Here is a 6,000-nt window from a genome sequence, read left to right as displayed (position 1 = left end):
GAGAAGTAAAATAGGGTGTGTGGATATCACACCCCATATATATTTGTTAAGAGAACCAAATTAAAAAAAAAATATTAACTAGGAGGACTCGACGACATTGTTGTCATATAATTGATGCCTGCAAAACTATGTTAAAAAAGGCTTAACTCGTAACAATAATACATATCGATATATGAAAGATTCATTTTAAAAACCTTATAACATGTTATTAATTATCGAAATGTTGTAAATTAAACAACCTGACCTGTCGATTTGTTTATCATCCAATTGTTTAGACTGATAGAATTTGTTGATGCACAAAACCGGATGGTCTTGGAACAACGTAAATCCGACCGTGAATCTGCATGAAATGTAAATAACACAAGATGTATCGTGGTTCACCCCAAGGTTTGGGCTACGTTCACACTGATTATGTATTTATTTGAGAGGTGAGGGAGATAACCTCTGTAATGAGAGGAGATGTGAGAGGGGTGAGAAGGCTCCAGAAAATGGCCTTCGCTAATTGTGAGGGTGAAGGGTCCTTCTATAGAATAAGGACTTTTCACTTATTACATATTTGCCCATTCCTTTATCACATAATTACATTTAAGTCCCTCGAGTATTTGTACGAGATCTAAATACGAGGCCCTAAATATGGTATAAACAGTAGTCCCCCAAGTCTTCAGTCAAGAGAGTCTTTTGGCTGGAGACTTAAAATTCAGTCCATGTGTGGGCCGAAGTAACTAGATGTTGTCTTGAACTAATGCTCGATATGAGGCGGTGCTCAATCTGAAATGATGCTCAACTAGAAGTAGCACATGCTGCGAGGCTGCTCGGCTCGTGGCTTATGTTGCCTTGGTTGGCTTGACTTGTGGCGTTGAAGGTAAGGGAATCCCTTTTATAGAATAAGGGCTCGCTCCTCAATATATGAATGATGGGCTAGAGTTGATGCTCGCGGCGAGACGGTTGCTCAGTAAGTGGCGATGCTCTCTAATGATGGTAAGGGAGTCCCTTTTATAGAATAAGAGCTCGCTCCTCAATACATGAATAATGTGCTAGAGTTGATGCTCTCTAATGATGGTGAATGAGTCCCTTTTATAGAACAAGGGATCGCTCCTCAATACATAAATATGGGCTAGAGTTGATGCTCTCTAATGGTGGTGAGGGAGTCCCTTTTATAAAATAAGGGCTCACTTCTCAATACATAAATGATGGGCTAAGTCCCCCAAGTATTTTTCATGAGTGCTCTCTAATGAAAGTAAGGGAGTCCCTTTTATAGAATAAGGGCTCGCTCCTTAATACATAAATAATGGGTTAAGTCCCTTAAGTATTTTTCATGAGTGCTCTCTAATGAAAGTGAGGGAGTCCATTTTATAGAATAAGGGATCGCTCCTCAATACATAGATAATGGGCTAAGTCCCCCAAGTATTTTCATGAGGCCTAGTTGAAGCCCAATAAATGTTATATAATGTTACCCCAAGTCTTCAGTCAAGAGAGTCTTTTGGCTGAAGACTTAAAATTCAGTCCATGTGTGGGCCGAAGTAACTAGATGTTGTCTTGAACTGATACTCGATATGAGGCGGTGCTCAATCTGAAATGATGCTCAACTAGAAGTAGCACATGCTGCAAGGCTGCTCGGCTCGTGGCTTATGTTTCCTTGGTTGGCTCGACTTGTGGCGTTAAAGGTGAGGGAGTCCCTTTTATAGAATAAGGGCTCGCTCCTCAATACATGAATGATGGGCTAGAGTTGATGCTCGTGGCGAGACGGTTGCTCAGTAGGTGGCGATGCTATCTAATGATGGTGAGGGAGTCCCTTTTATAGAATAAGGGCTTGCTCCTTAATACATGAATAATGTGATAGAGTTGATGCTCTCTAATGATGGTGAGAGAGTCCCTTTTATAGAACAATGATTCGCTCCTCAATACATAAATATGGGCTAGAGTTGATGCTCTTTAATGGTGGTGAGGGAGTCCATTTTATAAAATAATGGCTCGCTCCTCAATACATAAGTGATGGGCTAAGTCCCCCAAGTATTTTTCATGAGTGCTCCCTAATGAAAGTAAGGGAGTCCCTTTTATAGAATAAGGGCTTGCTCCTTAATACATAAATAATAGGCTAAGTCCCCCAAGTATTTTTCATGAGTGCTCTCTAATGAAAGTGAGGGAGTCCCTTTTATAGAATAAGGGATCGCTCCTCAGTACATAGATAATGGGCTAAGTCCCCCAAGTATTTTCATGAGGCCTAGTTGAGGCCCAATATATGGTACATAATGTTCCCCCAAGTCTTCAGTCAAGAGAGTCTTTTGGCTTGAGACTTAAAATTCAGTCCATGTGTGGGTCGAAGTAACTAGATGTTGTCTTGAACTGATACTCGATATGAGGCGGTGCTCAATCTAAAATGATGCTCAACTAGAAGTAGCACATGCTGCGAGGCTGCTCGGCTCGTGGCTTATGTTGCCTTGGTTGGCTCGACTTGTGGCGTTGAAGGTGAGGGAGTCCCTTTTATAGAATAAGGTCTCGCTCCTCAATACATGAATGATGGGCTAGAGTTGATGCTCGCGGCGAGGCGGTTGCTCAGTAGGTGGCGATGTTCTCTAATGATGGTGAGGGAGTCCCTTTTATAGAATAAAGGCTTGCTCCTTAATACATGAATAATGTGCTAGAGTTGATGCTCTCTAATGATGGTGAGAGAGTCCCTTTTATAGAACAATGGCTCGCTCCTCAATACATAAATATGGGCTAGAGTTGATGCTCTTTAATGGTGGTGAGGGAGTCCATTTTATAAAATAATGGCTCGCTCCTCAATACATAAGTGATGGGCTAAGTCCCCCAAGTATTTTTCATGAGTGCTTTATAATGAAAGTGAGGGAGTCTCTTTTATAGAATAAGGGCTCGCTCCTTAATACATAAATAATGGGCTAAGTCCCCTAAGTATTTTTCATGAGTGCTCTCTAATGAAAGTGAGGGAGTCCATTTTATAGAATAAGGGATCGCTCCTCAGTACATAGATAATGGGCTAAGTCCCCTAAGTATTTTCATGAGGCCTAGTTGAGGCCCAATATATGATACATAATGTAGTCCCTCAAGTCTTCGGTCAATAGAGTCTGTTGGCTGGAGACTTCAAATTGAATCCATGTATGGGCCGAAGTGGCGGTTGTTTGGAGGTGGTATTTGTATACCCTGCACTGAAGCTTTGTAAGTGAAGCTTTGCAAGTGAAGCTTTAAAGCTGGAGCTTTGTAAATGAAGCTTTTGAAGCTAGAGCTTTTGTAAATGGAGCTTTTGAAGCTAGAGCTCTGTAAATGAAGGTTTTGAAGCTAGAGCTTTTGAAGCTGGAGCTCTGTAAATGAAGTTTTTGAAGCTAGAACTTTTGTAAATAAAGTTTTTGAAGCTAGAGCTTTGTAAATGAAGCTTTTAAAGCTAGAGCTTTTGTAAATGAAGCTTTTAAAGCTAGAGTTTTTGTAAATTGGCTTTTGAAGCTGATTGACATGAGTGATGCTCATGAATGTTTATGTTGATTGACTTGAGTGATGCTCATGGATGTTGACATGAGTGATGCTCATGAATGTTGACATGAGTGATGCTCATGAATGTTTATGTATGATTGATATGAGTAATGCTCATGAATGTTTATGTATGATTGACATGAGTAATGCTCATGTGTATGATTGACATAAGTAGTGCTTATGTATAACTTTGAAGTACTGGGTGTACTTTTGATCACCTGGTTGGTGGCATGAAGGGGAGTACGAGTTGTACATTTCATCACCTGGTTGGTGGCATAAATGACTGGTTGCCAAATGATTTTAAAGTACAGGTTGTACATTTCATCACCTGGTTGGTGGTAATAGCGGCAGGTTGCCGAATAATTATGGAGTACTGGGCGTACTTTTGATCACTTGGTTAGTGGTAATAGCGGCAGGTTGCCGAATAATTATGGAGTACTGGGCGTACTTTTGATCGCCTGGTTGGGGCTATTTTAGGCTTATGGGCATTCGCCCTCTACAGAACATTCCAACCCATTTATTTTGGGCTTTGCCTTTTTTTTTTTCACCATCTGATGGGGTTTATACAGATGTCTCCGAAAGATACGAAAATTAAATTACATCATTAAAAAATAAGGAAAGTAAACCACATCACTCTGGTGGGGTGTTTATTCCTTGCCTTTGTTTGTGTTTTGTTGCTGCACTCTTTTTGTCTCTTTATCTGGTAGACAGAAGGAATCATAATAATAGGAAGATATTTTGCTTTTCTTCTTATCTCTCCACTGCGTCTCTATCTTTTGCTTTTGTGCCGCAGCTCACTTGATTGTTTTTCTTTCTGCTTTCTTTTTTTACTTTGCTTTGCTTTTGCTTTCCACTTTAATTATTCTGTTGCTAGCTCTTGGTGGAGAAAATAGAGGCGATGGAAAAGCAGTCAAAGTCTTTGAGCAATTGGTTCATTCTGCCCTTTATGGCCTCGATGTCCCCCCTGCGCTCGATGGCCAGAAAAGGTGCAGATATAATAATGCTCCCCTGAAGAGCTAAGCGTGATATTTGTAGGGCTGGCAGTCTCCAAAGTGACGGGACTAGTGCATTGCAAGCATCAAGAGCTGCCTTTGTCACTTCCGCCACGTCGTGATTTTCGCTGCTATATGTGAATGCAAGAGTGTCTTGGACAGTGAAGGTTTTGTTGTTAGCCCATGTAATGTAAGCTGCGGCGCCACCAGAAGGGATGGACCAACCAGAGACCAATACCCATCCGTTGCAACTCTGAGAAGCCCATTTCTTTACCCGTAAATCTCCTAGCAATTGAGACAATAAACTTGTCATACATAGGGACCCAGAAAATAACACTGATGATGTCAAAAGTTGAGAGGAAGGCTGAGGGAATGGTGAAAGAACCGATAGATCTGTCCATCATCATGTATTGCTCAACAAACGTAGTCGACATTTGCGCATAAACAGCTAAAAAGACAATTCTGGCGGGAGGGAATCCGATAAATCTTTAATTTTCTCCGATAAAAAACGTGCAGAGAGAGCAAGAACGGGAAGAAAGAAAGAAAACGCCAAAAAAAAAAGGCAAGAAGCCTGGTCTTCGGGGATTAAGACGTTTGTGGTGACCCAGTTGGCATCGTAGAGCCCTTTGCGTGTGTCGCCTCTGCTGAGGTGGCGAAGAATGAGAACTTATCCTCACTCTGTCGATTCCCAAGGACTCCTCACTCTCTAGATATCCACCTTTGATCAATTTTCCTTCTTCAACTTGACCCTCATGTGATCCCATCTGAAGGGCGCGTCTTCCCCTGTTGCCAGAGGAGAACTACTAGTGTGTTTCATCCTCATGACTCACAGGTGACTCAAATCTTTTTAGTCCTTCAAGGCGGTTATCGCTCTGGATGAACCCAAAAACTTTCTCCACCGATTCTCTTGTCTCAAGGCGATTATCACTCTAGATGAACTCAAGAACTATAGCTCGCTCTCGACCCAGCACCGTAGACGGGTACGAAAGAAGTGGATCCAGGATCCGATGGTCCCGAGCGGGTAGACCGGTCCACCGCATGATAGTGTGCTTGTCGGCCTCTACAACCTGGGCTTGTCCGCTGGAGTTCAGAAGCAGCCATGGCTTCACGCAGACCCCCTTTTTCAGCAGCCCGTCGGCCACTGACACGCCGAGGCCGGGCATTGTGGGTCGGGTCGAGTCAGAGTCGTCCTCAGCTGGGGCTATGGGCGACTTGGATGGGTGATGATTGGGATGAGGGGTTCTCATCACTGCGGTTGGGAATTGGGATTTGCAGGTCAACCTCTCCTGAATCCCTCTCTGCTTTGTTAGAGCTGGGATAAGTTGTTGTGTTCCAAGTTTTGCTACAAAGAATTAAAGATAAAATCAGAGATGGTAGACAAGATTAATATCCCAGACTCAACTGGGGGAGACATTTTGCAGTAAGCCCAAAATACGGGAAGGTCGCCGGTGAGGTTGTTGTTGTAGAGGTCGAGGACGGTGAGGTCGAGGGAGAGAGTGTTTGGTTTTTTGTGACTTGTGTGTAA

Source organism: Malus sylvestris, chromosome 17 (assembly GCF_916048215.2).
Source record: "Malus sylvestris chromosome 17, drMalSylv7.2, whole genome shotgun sequence".
In the NCBI taxonomy this organism is placed as follows: domain Eukaryota; kingdom Viridiplantae; phylum Streptophyta; class Magnoliopsida; order Rosales; family Rosaceae; genus Malus; species Malus sylvestris.
The sequence above is the reverse complement of the archived record's forward strand: the minus strand, read 5'-3'. Positions refer to the sequence as shown.